Raw genomic sequence first — 16328 nt, 5'->3', positions numbered from 1 at the left:
GCCTAATTTTTACCATGGTTAATTAGGGTTAAACAGGGTTAATTTCCTAAACACATTTAAAATAATTATAATAATTCCTTGAGTGTCCCCAAAAGTTATAATTTTGGCCTTGTCTATATATATTGGTTCATTTGCACAATTAACATAAGATTAGCATTTGGATTAGCCTGAAAATCCTCTGATTTTTTTAGTGCATATTTATCAAATCCAAATCCCATAACTCTTCCTTTGTCATTCCTTTGATAAATCAATCTTCTAAAGAGTGTTCTTGAGTGATTCCATTTGCTTAAACTCTCCTTACTCTTGCTGATTGATTGTTTTTTATTGAGAGTTTTAGCCAAGGATTTTCCCTCGGTTTAACTAATAATCTTTGTGTGGGAAAACCTTTATAGCTAATGAGTTTTTGCATCACTATTGCAAGACTCATTAAGCTTGTGTTTTTGATTGTGCTAAAGTTATTTTCACAAGCATATTTTTCAAATATCTCTTGAGCTAATATTTTAAGAAAATCATTTTTGGGATATTTTGAATACCTTGTTGGAATTGTTTTAAACCTATTGTGATTGATTAATATTGATTCATTGCTTCAAAGATTGCTTGAGAATACACTCTAGGACTTGATTGCATATTGATATCAGATTGATTGTTAGCACACTTTATTGGCACTGAGTATAATTACTATCATCTATGAGTGCATATTTATCTGGACTATATTGTGGTACATATCTACTTGTTTATAAACACTTTATTTGTACGTCAAATTTGAGCTAATTGATTGTATTCCAAGCATGGGCCTGAAGATGGAGACTTGCCCTGTGAAAAGTCCCAGATTGGCTTTGACCTGGTTAGGAAAGTTAGGTGCACCATCCTGGTAAGGTGTTGTATTCGGTGCCACTCCACCCGTGAAGTGAGCCTTAGTGGAATCCTTGTGCTTATGAGCCAAGGCAGGGACGTAGGCACTTTTGTCGAACGTCAATATCATATTCGGTGTCACTTTTACATTTCCTGCATTATATTCTGCTTTGTGCTTGATTTAATTTCCTTACTGAATATACTGCATATCTTATTGACATGATATTGTATTTGGTTAAGAAATACTTAAATTGTGTTGCATGTACCGAAAGTTGGTTAATATATCAAATCTGCAATTTCCTACATACTTAGACTGCCCCTAGGTTGTGTACTACTGTTACTAGACTGGTTGACATAGGAAGAAATTTTTAAATCTCCACTTCACCCACTCCCCCTTCTTGGGATTACACCAAAGTCAACAATTGGTATGAGAGCCTTGCTACCTAGACTTAATCGTTAGTTTGTAAAAAATTCATGGAGGCTCATGTTGGTGCATCCCCTTCATGTGAGGGAAGGTTACTTATGGACCCTCCAGTGTTTTGCGGTGAAACTTTCACCGAATGGAGATTTAGAATGACTATATTTGTTAAAGCCTTGAATTGGAGGTTCTGGAAAGTTATTGCCAAAGGAGATAGTGTACCAGTAAAAGTTATTGATTGTATTGATGTTCCCAAGTCTAAAATTGAGGTGAATGATAATGATAGGAACTTAATGCAAATAAATTTTGATGCCATGAACACCTTGTCACATGCTTTAGATTCTAACATTCTTTGTGAAGTTATGGCATGTAATAGGGCTAAAGAGATATGGGAGGAACTTGAAAAGAGATATGGAGTAACTAAGCAAGAAAAGGAGATCACTCCTTGTGACTAAAGCTCAAAAGATCTTGAAGGAGAAAAACGGTGCTTTATAGCCTTAACTGACGATGAGGTAAATTCGTCTCCTTCAACTTTGTCAAATAACCTTGGTAATGATTCATGTGATAATTCTAATGATGTGTTTGATACTGAATCATGTGATAGTTTTAGTAGTGAAAGCATGCCTACTTATGAAGAATTGCAAGTTGAATATGTTAGAATTCATAAGTCTCTTGTCAGAACGAACAAAAGATATATTTCATTGAAAAACAAGTATGAGGAATCTTTAAAAGAATATGAGTCAAAAGTTCTTGTTGAAAGGGAAAATGATTTCAAAATCAAACAGTTAGTAAACAAGAATGAAATGTTGGAAAAAGAGTTGAATGTAGTAAGATCTCAACGTCAAGGGATAATAAGAAAGATCTTCTCATTTCAGAATTTGAATGTAAAGTAAACAACATGACAAAGAAATTATGAAATTACAGGATGTTTCCAGAGGTCTAAAGAACTTAAAAATTCAAGATCTAGAAAATAAAATAGAGGACCAAGCTAAGATCATCTACACGTTCACTAGAGGCAAAGACAACTTTAATAAGTTGCTAGGTTCACAAAATATGACGTTAAATAAGGAAGGTATATGATTCAATGGAGTTAGAAATAGAAAGAGGAAGAATCTGTACATGTGGTACTTCATGAGAGAGGTCAATCATTATGCTAGTACCTCCTCCAATCCATATACTCACACCTTCTGCGCATTATGTAAAAAGAAGGGGCACACAAAGTTTGATTGCCTATTCAAACGAAAAGGGGTAAAAATGAAGCAAGTGTGGAGAGTTAAAGAAAAACCCGAATCCATATCTCCTGGACCCAACAATGATCTAAGTGTCAAAAATATTAGAATTGGTGCACTTAATAATCCTTAGGTCAAGCAACTAAATCATAGGGAGTCATGTCAACTGAGAAAAAGTCAAAAAGAGAAAAGTTGACTAGGTTCGGTAAGCTGAACCCTTTTTAGCTTAGACCATTTAGTCGATCGAACAAGGAAATTGACCAGCACGTTGACCACATTTAGGTGAGGGAACATTTCAATTAAAAATTGGTTCCAGTCACTGAACATGGTTTGACTGACCAGACTAATCTTTGGGTGACCGAAGATTTTCATTAGAGAGGTTTAGCCAACTGAATTGAAATGAACTAATTTCATTCGGGCTACCAAGGGTTAGAATATGAAAGGACACCTGAGATTCAGCCAACCGACCCAGTATTCAGCCAACCAAATAGACTCAGCGTCTGGAGCATTTATTATGATTCAGGCAACCAAACATTGGATTAGATGACCAAACCACGATCTATATATACTTTTGGCCGCATGAACTGCCTCATTTGTGTCATATTTCTTGAGATCACCTTAGGTTTTCTCTCTTTTTGCTGCTCCCTACTTTCATTCCAAGCCTAATTTTCCTTAGAAAACTACTTCCAATCATGTCTATAGATCAGAGGAGAGTTGAATCCGACATTGCTTTCGAGCAATGGTTTATTTATGCAAAAAGGAGGATCAAATACAATAAAGTCTTTAGGCTCAACGAGCCTATCCTAGGTATATTTCTTGACATAGAATTCATGCAGAATCATTTTAATAATGTTCTAGAAATGTTCAAGTATCAAGGATGGTATGATTTCATTAGCTATTAGCCCAAAGGGATATATCCCATTCTTGTTAGGCTATCTTATGCCAACCTATGATAGGATGACTAGGGATACTACTCCCGGATCTTTGAGACCGATATACGGTTTGATGATGGATATCTCACCAAGACCTCTGATATCTAGAGAGGAGATTTTGACTACCTTGACTCTATCTCTACTTGGATTAACTAGCAGGAGTTTACTATAAGTACTTTTGTTAATCTGGTTATAACTAACCTTGTAGTTGATATGAGTCATATCCCCAGCTACAGGCCTCTAACACTCGAGGCTAAAGTTGTACACCACCTGATCTTCTAAAATATTCTACTGAATTCTGGGCCTAAGGATCATGTCTCCTACCTAGATTGCTTTGTGATGTGGTATCTTTGCATGAGAAAGAAGCTTGACTTGCCTAGACTGATCGTAAAGTGGATGTTTGTGAAAACGGTGGGCAAGAAGATCATTTCGCCATACGGGGGTATCCTAACTAGGATTTTTTGTCACAGAGAGAGTCACTAGGACTCCGTATGTGGTGTTTAAGAAGATAAAGGGCACAGATACCTTCTCCTCTATGACCCTAAAGCTGATGGGTTATGAGCTGACTGGCAACATGTGGTTGCCAACTATACCCGAGAGAGGACCAGAGCCACAAGGGTTTCCTCAGGAGAAGCCTCACATTCCATCTAATGTATGGCTGCCATCACGATTCTGACAGCTTCCTTTAATGAGTTTAAGACTTCTATCCAGATCGAGATCAGGGAGCTGGCTTCCTCATCCCAGGCGAGGCACGCTAAGTTTTACACCGACTTCACAAAATTTCAATTAGTTGTAAAGGTGAACTTCCACATCCTTGGTGAGCATCTGGGGGAGATGAATGAGGAGGATGATGGTGAGGAGCTGATGGACATGAGTGGCGATGATGAGGAAGGTCCTAATGATGGAGAGGCCTAGAGGAGGATTTGAGGATCTGCTGCTCATATATCTTATCTTTTTTATATACATTTGGGTCTGTAATAACTATACTGCTTTTATTTTTGCTTTTTTCTTTTCATTTTCACCACACTCACATATAGATACTTATATTTACTGTTTTGTGGTGATTGACTTCAATTTATACATAATGGCTTGCATGTTTTAAATTTCCTTGGTTATTTTGCTTGCCTGATTGATGCCTCCTACATGGCGGATGCAGTTGATGAGTATTGCCTACTAGTAGAAATTTTAGGTTCTTGCATGCTCAAACTAAATGATATACTATTTGCTTGAATCTTCTTGATGCAGGTTTATATAGGAAATATCCTATTTACAGACGGCATGCTACCGGATTTTTTGCCTGACATTTCCTAAAGTATTCAAATTTTTTCTAAAAGATTAATGGATGTGCATGCAAATTTTGTTTTAAATTACTTGCACTTAGCTCAAATTAACTTGAAATATCTGAAGCCTGTGCATATGTTTTAATTCTTTACTGATCATATAATTTAAACCTTTGAACTTAAATGGCATTTGGTTGATGTAAAATTCTTAAATATTTATATGATATAATTAGTTTTTTAATAAGCAGGTTTCCATGGGAAAAACTATATTTTTAGATGAAATGCTGCTAAAATTTTCTCAAATTCATTGCATACATTCTATGTTTTATAAAACTGAACACTATGAACTGAGCTTGTGTTCCTAGAACATCATTTACTGTGCATCATGATTATACTAAGTATGATTTGTCCTAGCTAACTTCAATCATCATATTGGACTAAAATTCAATATTTTGTGGCAAACTTCATCCCCAAAACACTTGTTGACTATTTCTAATGGGGCATCTCTCTTAAAGACAAATTTGCATGAAATGATCTTAAATGATAATCTTTTTTCATGCTGTGTATTTATAAATTGTTAAAATTGTAAGAACCCAACTCGAGAATTTTGAACTAAATAAATAAGAGAAGGGAAGTGTTGATTTAGGTGTAATCCCAAGAGGGGGGGTGAATTAGGTATTTTAAATTCTTTGAAACTTATTTACCACTTAATCCCTATTTGTATATTTAACAAATCAAATGTAGGGATTTAAGACTGAATTAAATTTATTTTATCAATGAGTTCTTTTTACCCAATTAAGTGCGTGTAGAGTTATTCAACATACACATGCGATACGAGTAATGAAATGTAGTGCTGAAAGTAAAGAGATAAGGGAAGAGAGAATGCAAACATGATTTTACAAGGTTCAGTCAACCCGACCTACATCCTTGCCTTGAGCAACCCACTCAAGGATTCCATTATAATCCCTGCTCCTTAAATTGGGACGAAACTTCCCTTACAATCCGCTGCTTACAAGAGGTACAGCTTCCTCCTAATCCGCTGCTTACAAGAGATACAACTCTCTCCTCAAACCCGGTTCACAACCCGAACCATGATTACAATGAAATCTGTAAAACACTCAAAGTTGCTTCTAACAAAGCTAGTGAGTATAATTGAAATTCCTAATACATAATCATATGATGCAAGTTGAAGCTCAAAATGAATGTAACGATATAATTGTTATATGCAAAAGTATGATTCACTAACTATCCCTTTTATCAAATCTCCCAAAAATAATTATATAAATCAATGCTTTAGAGAACTTAGGTTAAATCTTTGAATACACAAACAACTTTGAAGATTGCAAAGATTTGAAACACACTTTGTCACAACAATATTTCTCTCAATTTTTCAACCACAATATGATCTTTGTGATATGCGACTTAATATATATATATATATATATATATATATATATATATATACGATATGTATTCTAAAGATCAACACACTGAATATAAAGTTTTCCAAAAAAATATCCCTCAATATAATATATATATATATATATATATATAGTTATGAGCTTCTAAGAATATTGAATCAAATGGTTTTAAAACCAAAATATCAAGTCTTTAACTAAGGACACACTTGAATGATGATTATTTAATCAATGCTCGAAGAAAAACTTTCTCAAGTAATGAACTTGTCAAAAACACTGTCTATATGTATATGAAAAACCCAAGATCGATTTCTCTAATAATAATATTCAATAACAGATGATGTGATGAGAAACTCTTGAAAATAATAAATGGATTGACTAAACCTCAATACCAAGATAAACTCAAGATGTGTAACTGAATTCCTTTTGATTTTTTGAGTTGATTTGCCCAAGCTTGATGAGTATAAGTTAGAGTGCAGGCAATCGTATAGCTATATGCTCAAGTTTCTCAATTCTCTTTCAAAAAGATGTTCTCTTCTCTTCTCGTTGATCTTAGCTAACGTACTAGGGTTTAGATGTTTAATATATAGGTATCTTGCCCTTAGAAAAGATCTTAACCGTTGGATCAAAAAAAATATCGCGAGTTCTCCTATTAAAAATTAGATTTTTAAGTTTTCCCGCAAGTTCAGGCGACTGAAGTTCTTTAGAGCTTTGAAAAATTAACCTGGATACAGGGTTTGGCGACTAAAGTTAAGGGTCAGGCGCCTGAAGTGACAAGGTCAAGTGACTGAAGTTGAGTTCAGTCTACTGAGGTGTCTCGGCCAGGTTATGTGTTTCGCCATTAATTCTTCAGGTGACTGAATTTAATCTTTGGTTTCCTAAAGAAATTCTTTAGGTGGCTGAACTTCGAGTTCAGGCTACCGAAGTTCCCAATATCTAAATTTTTCCTTTCTATTTTAAAATCCTGCTTTACTCTCTTTCTTGGCTCTTTTATAAATACATTTTTCGAGGTTTTATACATATTTCTAAGTCCATGAATGTCCCCTAATGATGTTCATGAGATGCATAAGTCCTAAGGTTATTCTAGTTTATGATTTGAGCCTCAAATTAAATCATATAAAAATGTAAATACATGAGATCTAAGTACCCATTCCCATGATGTTCTTGAACTTGTTGCTTGCATCTTCATTCTTATACTCTTTGAGATCCATGAATCTTGCCTAAATATGTATGCTTTATTTTGTATGGCCTCCATGACTTATTATCCTTCCATGCATGCTTAATATAGTTCCTATTTACAATCTCAATGCACAGATCAAATACCAAGTGATTTGTCATTATCAAAATAGGATTAGACTCATAGAGTCAACAGGAAGGAAATTTAAAAAGGGAAAATCAGCAAGGCTCGTTGACGAGGCTCCTTCTCTCATCAACGAAGTCCCTTCGACAACTTAACGACGAAATTCAGAGGTTCGTCGACGAGTGAGTACCAAGAGATTTTGGGAATTCTGAAATCTCAAACTCGTCGATGAGGCCACTCCGTCATCAACAAACTCCCTTCTTATGCTCGTCAACGAGGCCGTCATCTTGTTGATGAGGCTGACCGAGTCAACTAAGTTATAAATTTCATTTCTCATTACTTCATTGCTAAGAAATCAAAATCCCCTCTCCCTCTCTCTAAAACTCGAACCAACTCTCTCTCTCTCTCTCTTTCTCTCTCTCTCTCTCTCTCTCTATCTCTCTCTTTCTCTCTCTCTCTCTCTCTCTCTATCTCTCTCTCTTTCTCTCTCTCTCTCTCTCTATTATTCAAACTATCTATTACCCGAATCAACGATTCGATGTTACTACGTGGATTAAGGGAGGAATCACTATGGTTATAGCGGATTAGATCTTCGTTTTGAGGATTTTCGGGTTTTGTCCTAAAATCGAGGTAAGGGTTCGATTTCATTTTTGTTTGGTAGATATGTAGTAGGTAGGATTATATTGAAGTTGTGTTCTTCGATTTTTAGGTTTTGGGAACTCGGTTCACTATTTTGGAGCCGTTTAGTTCGTGTTTTGGTTTTCGAGGAAAGGTAAGTGGTTTCTGTTTATATCAGTTATTTTTGTAATCTGAATTGGTAAAACAATGTTTTATGATTCTACGGATATTTTGGTCACTTATTTGGGAAAATCTATCGAGTGAAATTACAGGATTTTCGGGTTAACAGTTTTTGGGAAAATTAGGGGTTTTAGGTATCATCTCCATTTTTGTTGAAGAACTATATATTTGGTTAAACTGTATTATAGAGATGACCGTACCTTCGATTATGTTAAACTGTATTTTTGGAGTATCTTTTATGTGATTATTTGTTTACCCAAATAAGTATGCAATGAGCTAATATATATAGAATAATGTGTTTTGTAAAAAATAGTGTCGATTAACTACTGTAGGCTGTGAATGATGTATTTTGTGAAAAAGTGTGCTAGTTAACTATCGTAGGCTGTGAGTAATTGAAATGAGATATAGGAGCATTAGTTCCAAATTGTTTCAAGTTTTGTGAAAATGTCGAGTCAGGATAAAACTGAAGGCCTAGGAAAATTGAAGCGTGCCGGTTAACAAATGAAGGCTAAGATATGAGGCGTGTCAGAATTATATCATACGCGGTCGAGTCGGTTAACTACCATAGGCTCAAATATCCAGCTTGAGGCCAAGGGTGTGAAATACCACCTATGATTCCGGTTGGTCACCAAAGGGTATGAGTTTGTACCATGTTTGCACTGGTGGAATGTTGTGGGGCTTAGGCTACGCCAGGTTACCGGGGGCACTGTGTTGTGCAGCCGGCTTAAGCCAAAGAGTGTGACAACACTAGACCGAAGTGTTTTGGTAAGATGTATACTGGAACTATATTGTGAAAATATTGAAATTGCGAAATGTTTATGTTTTACTATTGAAATAACACTTATGTGCCACACACTAATATAACTTGTTTCTTCCTTACTGAGAGGTGTCTCACCCCTATTATACAAATAATTTTCAGGTCCTTCGAGTAGTTGACACTAGCGTCCTAGCTTTTCAATAGCGTGGTTGTTGGTTAGTTGTCTAAGTACTTGTGTAAGTACTATACTATGGCTGGATTGTCATTTTGGGCTATGTAGAGGATTATATTTTGTATTATGGGAATAGATTGTAATTTTGTATAGACTCTGGTATGGTGTTATGAATGTATTAGGTTGAATTATTCCGCTGCGTATATTGTGTATGTGATTGTGTATAGGGTATACGTGAACCCTACAGGATCGGACCCTTACATTGTATAGTATCATGGACGACTATATGATACAGGGACATGTTAGGTTACTAAATCACACTTTGGGGCGCATTTCCGAGTTCGGGGCGTGACAACTTGGTATTAGAGCTAACCATGTTTTTGGGTCTTATAGACTTGGTTAGGCATGATTATGTGAACATACCAGAGTATAGGAATGTAGGGAATGGGTAGAGTAGGTCAAGGGTTGTCTTGTAGCTAGATAGGGATTCATTGACGGTATTATGTGTTTTTCCTGGAATGACGATTTCAGTAAAATCATGGCAAACTAATGATGGTTTCGTGTTTGTGTGGTGGGGCAAACCTAGACCTAAGAGTCTAGTAGTTAACATGATTATCCTACAATGATTGTGTTAATTGTGCTAAGATAGAGGAATACTAATCTATTCCTATCCTATTTTCAGAATGGAGCCCAAGGATAGCAACTAGGATAGTAGCTCGGAGGGGACTGTGAGAAAAGGGTCTCCTTCCATGCCTCGGGGATTGACTAGGAAGATTATGTCAGATATCGGGCGAAGTGTTAGGGGATGGGAGCATCCACCTACAGCTGTGGGCTGCACCATTGAGAAGTGCACCCGCATACATCCTCCGACGTTTACTAGAGGGTCTGATCCAATTGTAGCAGAGAATTGGGTGCAAAAGACAGAAAAGATACTAAAAGTTCTGCAATGCACCGACAAGTAGAAAGTTCTTTATACTACGTTTCAACTGGCAGGAGTAGCTGAGAGATGGTCGATGACTGTGAGTCTACTTGAGGAGTAGAGAGCCGATTCTTCTGGGATGACGTGGAGCTATTTTAAGGTATTCTTCGAGAGATACTTCCCGGCTTTCGTCCGTGGAACAAAGGCAGACGAATTCTCGAGTCTGACTTAGGGGACCTTGATAGTGTAGAGTTATGCAGCTAGATACATCGAGCTGTCTCTCTTTGTGTTGTGTATGATCTCGAACGAGTACAAAAAGACTCAAATGTTCTAGAAGGGCTTGAGGAAGGACATCCATAGGCTGGGGGGAATGCTGCAAATTTCGGAGTTTCCTATTATGGTGGAAAAAGTCATTGTGGTTGAGGCTGGTCTCTGGGAGGATGAGGTGGTACAGGATCAGAAGAAGAGGTCAATGCCTTCTGGTTCCCAAACTGGTTCCAGTCAGAGGCGGTGGAAGAAGAGGAACTACGGTTTGGGTAATCGCCAGGGTACGAAATCATGGGGTCCACAAGAGAACTGATCTCACAAGCATTGTTTTAGGTGCCATAAATGGAATGATGGTGAATGCTAACCATTTCAAGGTAACTATTACAACTGTGGCAAATCGAGCCATGAAGCCCAACACTGTCGTATGCAGATGACTGGTATGCCTACACCGATTCAGAACCAGGGAAGTAATCAGGTGCCTCGAGGAAATTTTTAGGGAAACACATCTTAAGAGAGAGTGTACTCACTTACTCTAGCCGATACAAAGCATGTTGGCAACGTGGTGACAGGTACCATGTTACTGCTTTTAAATAAAACAATTATTTTACTCGATTCAAGAGCAACCCACTCCTTTATATCTACCAATTTTGTGAAACTGTGTGGGGTTGAAACCCATATAATGGATGAGGGGTTGTCTATGACTACACCGTCTAGGAGTGCAAGGTCTGATGTGTCAGTAGGTAAAGGCTGAATATCAAAGGCCGGTAGGGACATTGAAGCCATTGAGCATTCCAAAGTGGAAATGGGAGCACATCACCATGGACTTTGCCACCGGGTTACCACCAGCAGGTCACGGGCAGAATGTAATCTAGATGATCGTGGATAGGTTGACTAAATCAGCTCACTTTGTACCGATGAAGGTTAGCTACTCCTTGAGTAGGCTAGCAGATCTATATGTGAAGGAGATAGTCAGAATGCACGGGGTACTGGTGTCCATTGTTTCAGATCGAGACCCAAGATTTACTTCACGATTCTGGAAGAGCTTATAGGAAAAACTGGGGACAAAGCTTACTTTCAGTACAGCATTCCACCCCCAGACTGACGGACAGTTAGATAGGACAATACAGATCATGGAGGATATGTTACGAGTATGTGTGTTAGACTTCGGCGGTAGTTGGATGCGATTCCTATCGTTAGTGGACTTCACCTATAACAATAGCTTCCAAGTTAGTATCGAGATGACACCGTTTGAGGCATTGTATGGTCGGAGGTTTCGGTCTCCTCTGTACTGTAATGAGCTAGGTTAACGGCAGATATTGGGTCCCGAACTCATAGAGCATACTTCTGAGAAGGTTAGATTGATCAAGGATAGAATTAAATCAGCTTTGAGTCGGAAAAAAAGTTACACAAATGTTCGCCATCGAGAATTGGAATTCAAGGTGGGGGTAAGCTATTCCTGAAGATCGCTCTGATAAAAGGAGTGATGAGATTTGGGAAGAAGGGCAAGCTAAACCCAAGGTATATTGGAGCATTCGAGGTACTTGAACGAGTGGGTCCGGTAGCCTACAAGATTGCACTACCCCCAGTGCTCTCTCAAATCCACGATGTGTTCCACTGTTAGTTTTACTGTAATCCCAAAAGGGGGGTGAATTGGTATTTTCAAATTTTATCCCCTAGGTTAATCCCCTAATAGCAATATCACACAAGCCTAGGTTCAATCTAGTTCAGATAAGTAAATCAATATAATTGTACAACGGAAATTAAACTGCACAAATAATTTAGCTAAGCATGCACTACAAAGCAGTAAATAGAGATGACACCCAGAAATGTTATCGAGGTTCAACAAACTGCCTACGCCCCCATCTTGGCTAACAAGCACAATGATTACCACTATAACCTCACTTAACGGATGTAGCGGCACCTAAACAACTAGGTCAATTAGAACAGGGCTGAGCTCAACCTTTACAAATAATCCTTACCGGGCTAGATTGCCGCCCCCTCAGGCCACATATGGAATAGAACAAATTTCTCAATCAAATTTGCGTACAACAAATATGCCTCTCAATTAAGCAGATTATGTTCCAATGTAATCAATACACTACCGAATGATATGATAAGAAAAGCTCAATGTAGCCTTAGTGTCTAATCTAAAAGATTAATGCAACTATTGCAATCAGTGCGCGAGAGTGTAAGTGATAGGATCTTTGTGTCAAATTAATATTCTCAATCACAATGCAGTAACAAGGATCACAAGTGCACTTCAAATATCTCAACAAATGTTTTTCTCAAAATAAACCACAAGAGATAATGATTTGTAAAAAATTATTTAATCTTTGTGTCAAGATAATGATATCAATCAAAAGATATAGCAACAAAGATTTTTCAACACTCAAGCAAATATCTCAAAGTGTATTTCTCAAAGATAAGCACAAAAGATATTTTGAAAATAATTTGTAGAATATTTTTAGCAACCAAAATACAATGTGAACTCCTTGAGTATTGCAATGACAAGGCAAAACTCAAATGTTCAATGAAGTATTCCTAAGGAAGACTTATTAACAAAGTCTCCTAGGGAAACTTCAAGCTTTGCACTCTAATAAAATAATCTCAATCATCAAGAACAAGAGAGAGCTTAAGCCTAATGAGAAGAACACTCAAGCACACTTACAAAGTAATTTTAGCAATAAAAGTGAGTAAGAATGAGTGTATGATGATTAAAAATGGGAGTAGGAATTTTTTAATTTCAGAGGATTTTTGCTAATTGAGTTTGCTAATCATCTCCTAATTTTTGAAAATGAGGAGGTATTTATAAAATTCCCCAAAATTATAACGGTTCAGGACATATTAGTCATTTTAGAAAAAGTTTAACTGAAGTTAATAAATTTTAACCATGTTTTAACCTTGGTAATTCTCGCCGAACTTAAGGTTCAGTTGACCGAGTAGATGGGTTCGGTCGACCAGTAGTATTTTGAACTACAAGGTTCAGTCAATCGGGCGGTTGTCATTTCCCACGTGGGGGTTCAGTCGACCAGGGCGTTGCCCATATATTTATGGTCGGTCGACCGAGCGATCAACTTGTTGACCTAGTGGGGTTCAGTTGACCGAAGATCTCAGTGTAACTGAGTTCGGTCGAACGAACATGCCAATTTGGGCATTTTTGGTCTTTTTCTCTTTATAATGTTGCCCTTATTCATATGATGATTAACTTAAATTTGATAGGGCACTCATTTATGCATGCATAGGGAACCTAAGGTCATTCTAGGTATTTTTGAGCTTATTTATCTAATCATGCATGTAATGCATTGATTATTACAGACATTTTTCCCAAATTACTATTATAGACCCAAATAAGAAATGAACTGAAATACAACATAAAATGATCTTCAGGGTCTTCATGCTCTACTTCATGTGTCATCAAAGTATCTGATAATATAAACCTATACATAAACTAGTTAGCCATCAAATACTTGAGCATTTGTCATTATCAAAATCGGGCGAGACCTATGAGGTCAACATCCACATATCTATGTTGAGGAGGTACGTGCCAGATCCGTCACATGTGATTAGTTATGAATCTTTAAAGATTGAGGATGCTTTGGCATATGAGGAGATACCAGTTCAGATTATGGACCATAAAGTTCAGAAGTTGCGTACCAAGGAGATACCATTGGTGAAAGTGCTGTTCCGGAATCACGCGATTGAGGAAGCTTCTTAGGAATTGGAGACAGAAATATGCCAGAAATATCCCCATTTATTTTGAGGAGTGATGTTTATAGGAACAGTTTGGATAAGTATGTGATGTATATGTTGTTTAGAGTGTTAATGTGTGGTTAGTCTCTGGGAGGGTTTTATGATGAATGTGAACTCCCGAGACCCTGTGTATGTAACCACGGTATTCCTCCACCATAAGTGAGGGTTAGAATTAGGAATAGCTTCCCAAAAGGGGGTGTGAATTGGTTTTAAAAAATTTTCTTCTAGAATTAGTTCTTTTAAGTTGCAAATCTTAGAAACAATCACAATCAATCACAACAAGATAAAACTCTCAATTTAAGTAATAATATAAATGAAAATTTACTGCATTCGGTTTAAGCCCTGTATCACAATTATTTTTCTCCCCAATCTTTAGTTTTTAAATAAACTTTTATATTAATAGGTGAAGGATAATCAACCAACATAGTCCCTTTTGGTTTTCGCAATCAATGCTGATTTATCCAAAACGAGTTACCTTCCAGTCTATTTAATTACCAAACATTCAAGATTGAAATTTAAAACAACCACAAATTAAATCCTTGAAAAATAAATAGTAGAGTAGAGAAAGAAGAATGCAAGGATTTTTACGAGGTTTGGCTTCAACACAGCCTACATCCTCGCCCTTGGCCAAATCGCCAAAGGATTCACTATTATCATTCCTTTATCAGTTGGAACAAAAACAATTACAACCACTCCTTGGGTAAGGCTAGAGTCTGCCTTCCCCAAACAATCTCCCCTTGTTTGTTCCAATGATTCAATACTCAAATCATCAACAAGCCCTGTTACAATGATAGAGAAACAACACGTACAAAAACTTGCTCCTCAAATAGCTGACTAGTACAAGTTTAAAACACTAATGCACTTCAATAAATTCAAAATATGAATTTTCAGAATGAAGCTCTTAGAAATTTATCACCGTGGATATCTTTCAATGAAAGAATCAGCAATTCAATAATCAAACACAGTGAGATTCAACAAGATCTTCTTAATTTTGAGCAAGGATGAGAGCAATATGAGGCACTTTCTGAATTTCAGAGTGAGAGAGAGTATGACAGCAGATTGTGAGCTATTAATAATCTTGGTGTTTAATTCAATGAGTCTTGGGGGTATTTATAGATGTATAAAACCTCTTTGCTTGTTTGCCAAAGGATACTTATACTTGTTTCCATGAAATAAACTTATTTAAGTTTCCAAATTTTTGAATTTCAAAAATTATATCCGTTGGAAAATAGAAAATTGCCGCGAGGCAGACGATTGTGAAGTCTTGACAATCGTTTGTACATTTGATATAACGGTAAGATTCATAGGCAAAAAGGTGGCAGTCGTTTGTCCCTTGAGTGGCAGTCGTCTGTCATCAGAATATAAGGTGACAGTCGTCTGTCCATATGATGACAGTCATCTGTCCATGTGAAATTTTGAGCCTTTAAGTAACATATAAGGTGGATAGTCGTATGGTGAAACTTTCACAGACTTCTCACCTTTCACAGACGGTCGTCTGTGAGAGCCTTGATAGTCGCCCGTCAGGCTTCTGTGTTTTAACTTTAAGTTTTTAATTTAGTCAGTCGTCTACCTATAATCACACAGTCGTCTCTCAACTGAACAAATTTTTTTTTTAGTCACTTTTTGATTTCTCTCTCATTTTTTCTTGGAATATAAATTTGTTTTAACTTTAAAAACATCTTCCAAGTTATTTTCTTATGGTCTTAAAGTCTCTTTGTTTAATAAGCTTCAAAATGAAAACTAAATACTTGAATAAACATAAAGTACTTACAGAGACTTGTCCTAATTTCTCAAAAATTCTCCTTTGTTCTGAACTTTCTTTGTTGCTAATCTCTGATCTCATAGAATATTCTGAACTTTGAGCTCTCATGTTGTTCTTCTTTAATCATCATGCTCTTATGGTCTTCAAACTTTGATCCATGCTATCAGTTATTGATTCATGCTACATGAGTACCTGAATTCCTGAGAAAACACAACACTCAACTAAAGCAAGTTAAATCCTACTTGTTTATTAGCATCAAAATGGAGTATCAAACCTAGTAAGGCCAACAAGGGTATGTAATATATTTGGGATGGGGCTGCTATGTGGGTGGCCGTTGGCTCTTCCTAGAGTCTATGCGTTCAGGCATATTGATTAGTTAATGAGCAAGAGATTGCAAATTTGGAGGATGAAATTTTTGTAAGGAGGGGAGGTTGTAAGAACCTGACCTGAGAATTTTGAATTAAATTAATAAGA

This window comes from Malania oleifera, chromosome 1 (assembly GCF_029873635.1).
Source record: "Malania oleifera isolate guangnan ecotype guangnan chromosome 1, ASM2987363v1, whole genome shotgun sequence".
Lineage (NCBI taxonomy): Eukaryota > Viridiplantae > Streptophyta > Magnoliopsida > Santalales > Ximeniaceae > Malania > Malania oleifera.
The sequence above is the reverse complement of the archived record's forward strand: the minus strand, read 5'-3'. Positions refer to the sequence as shown.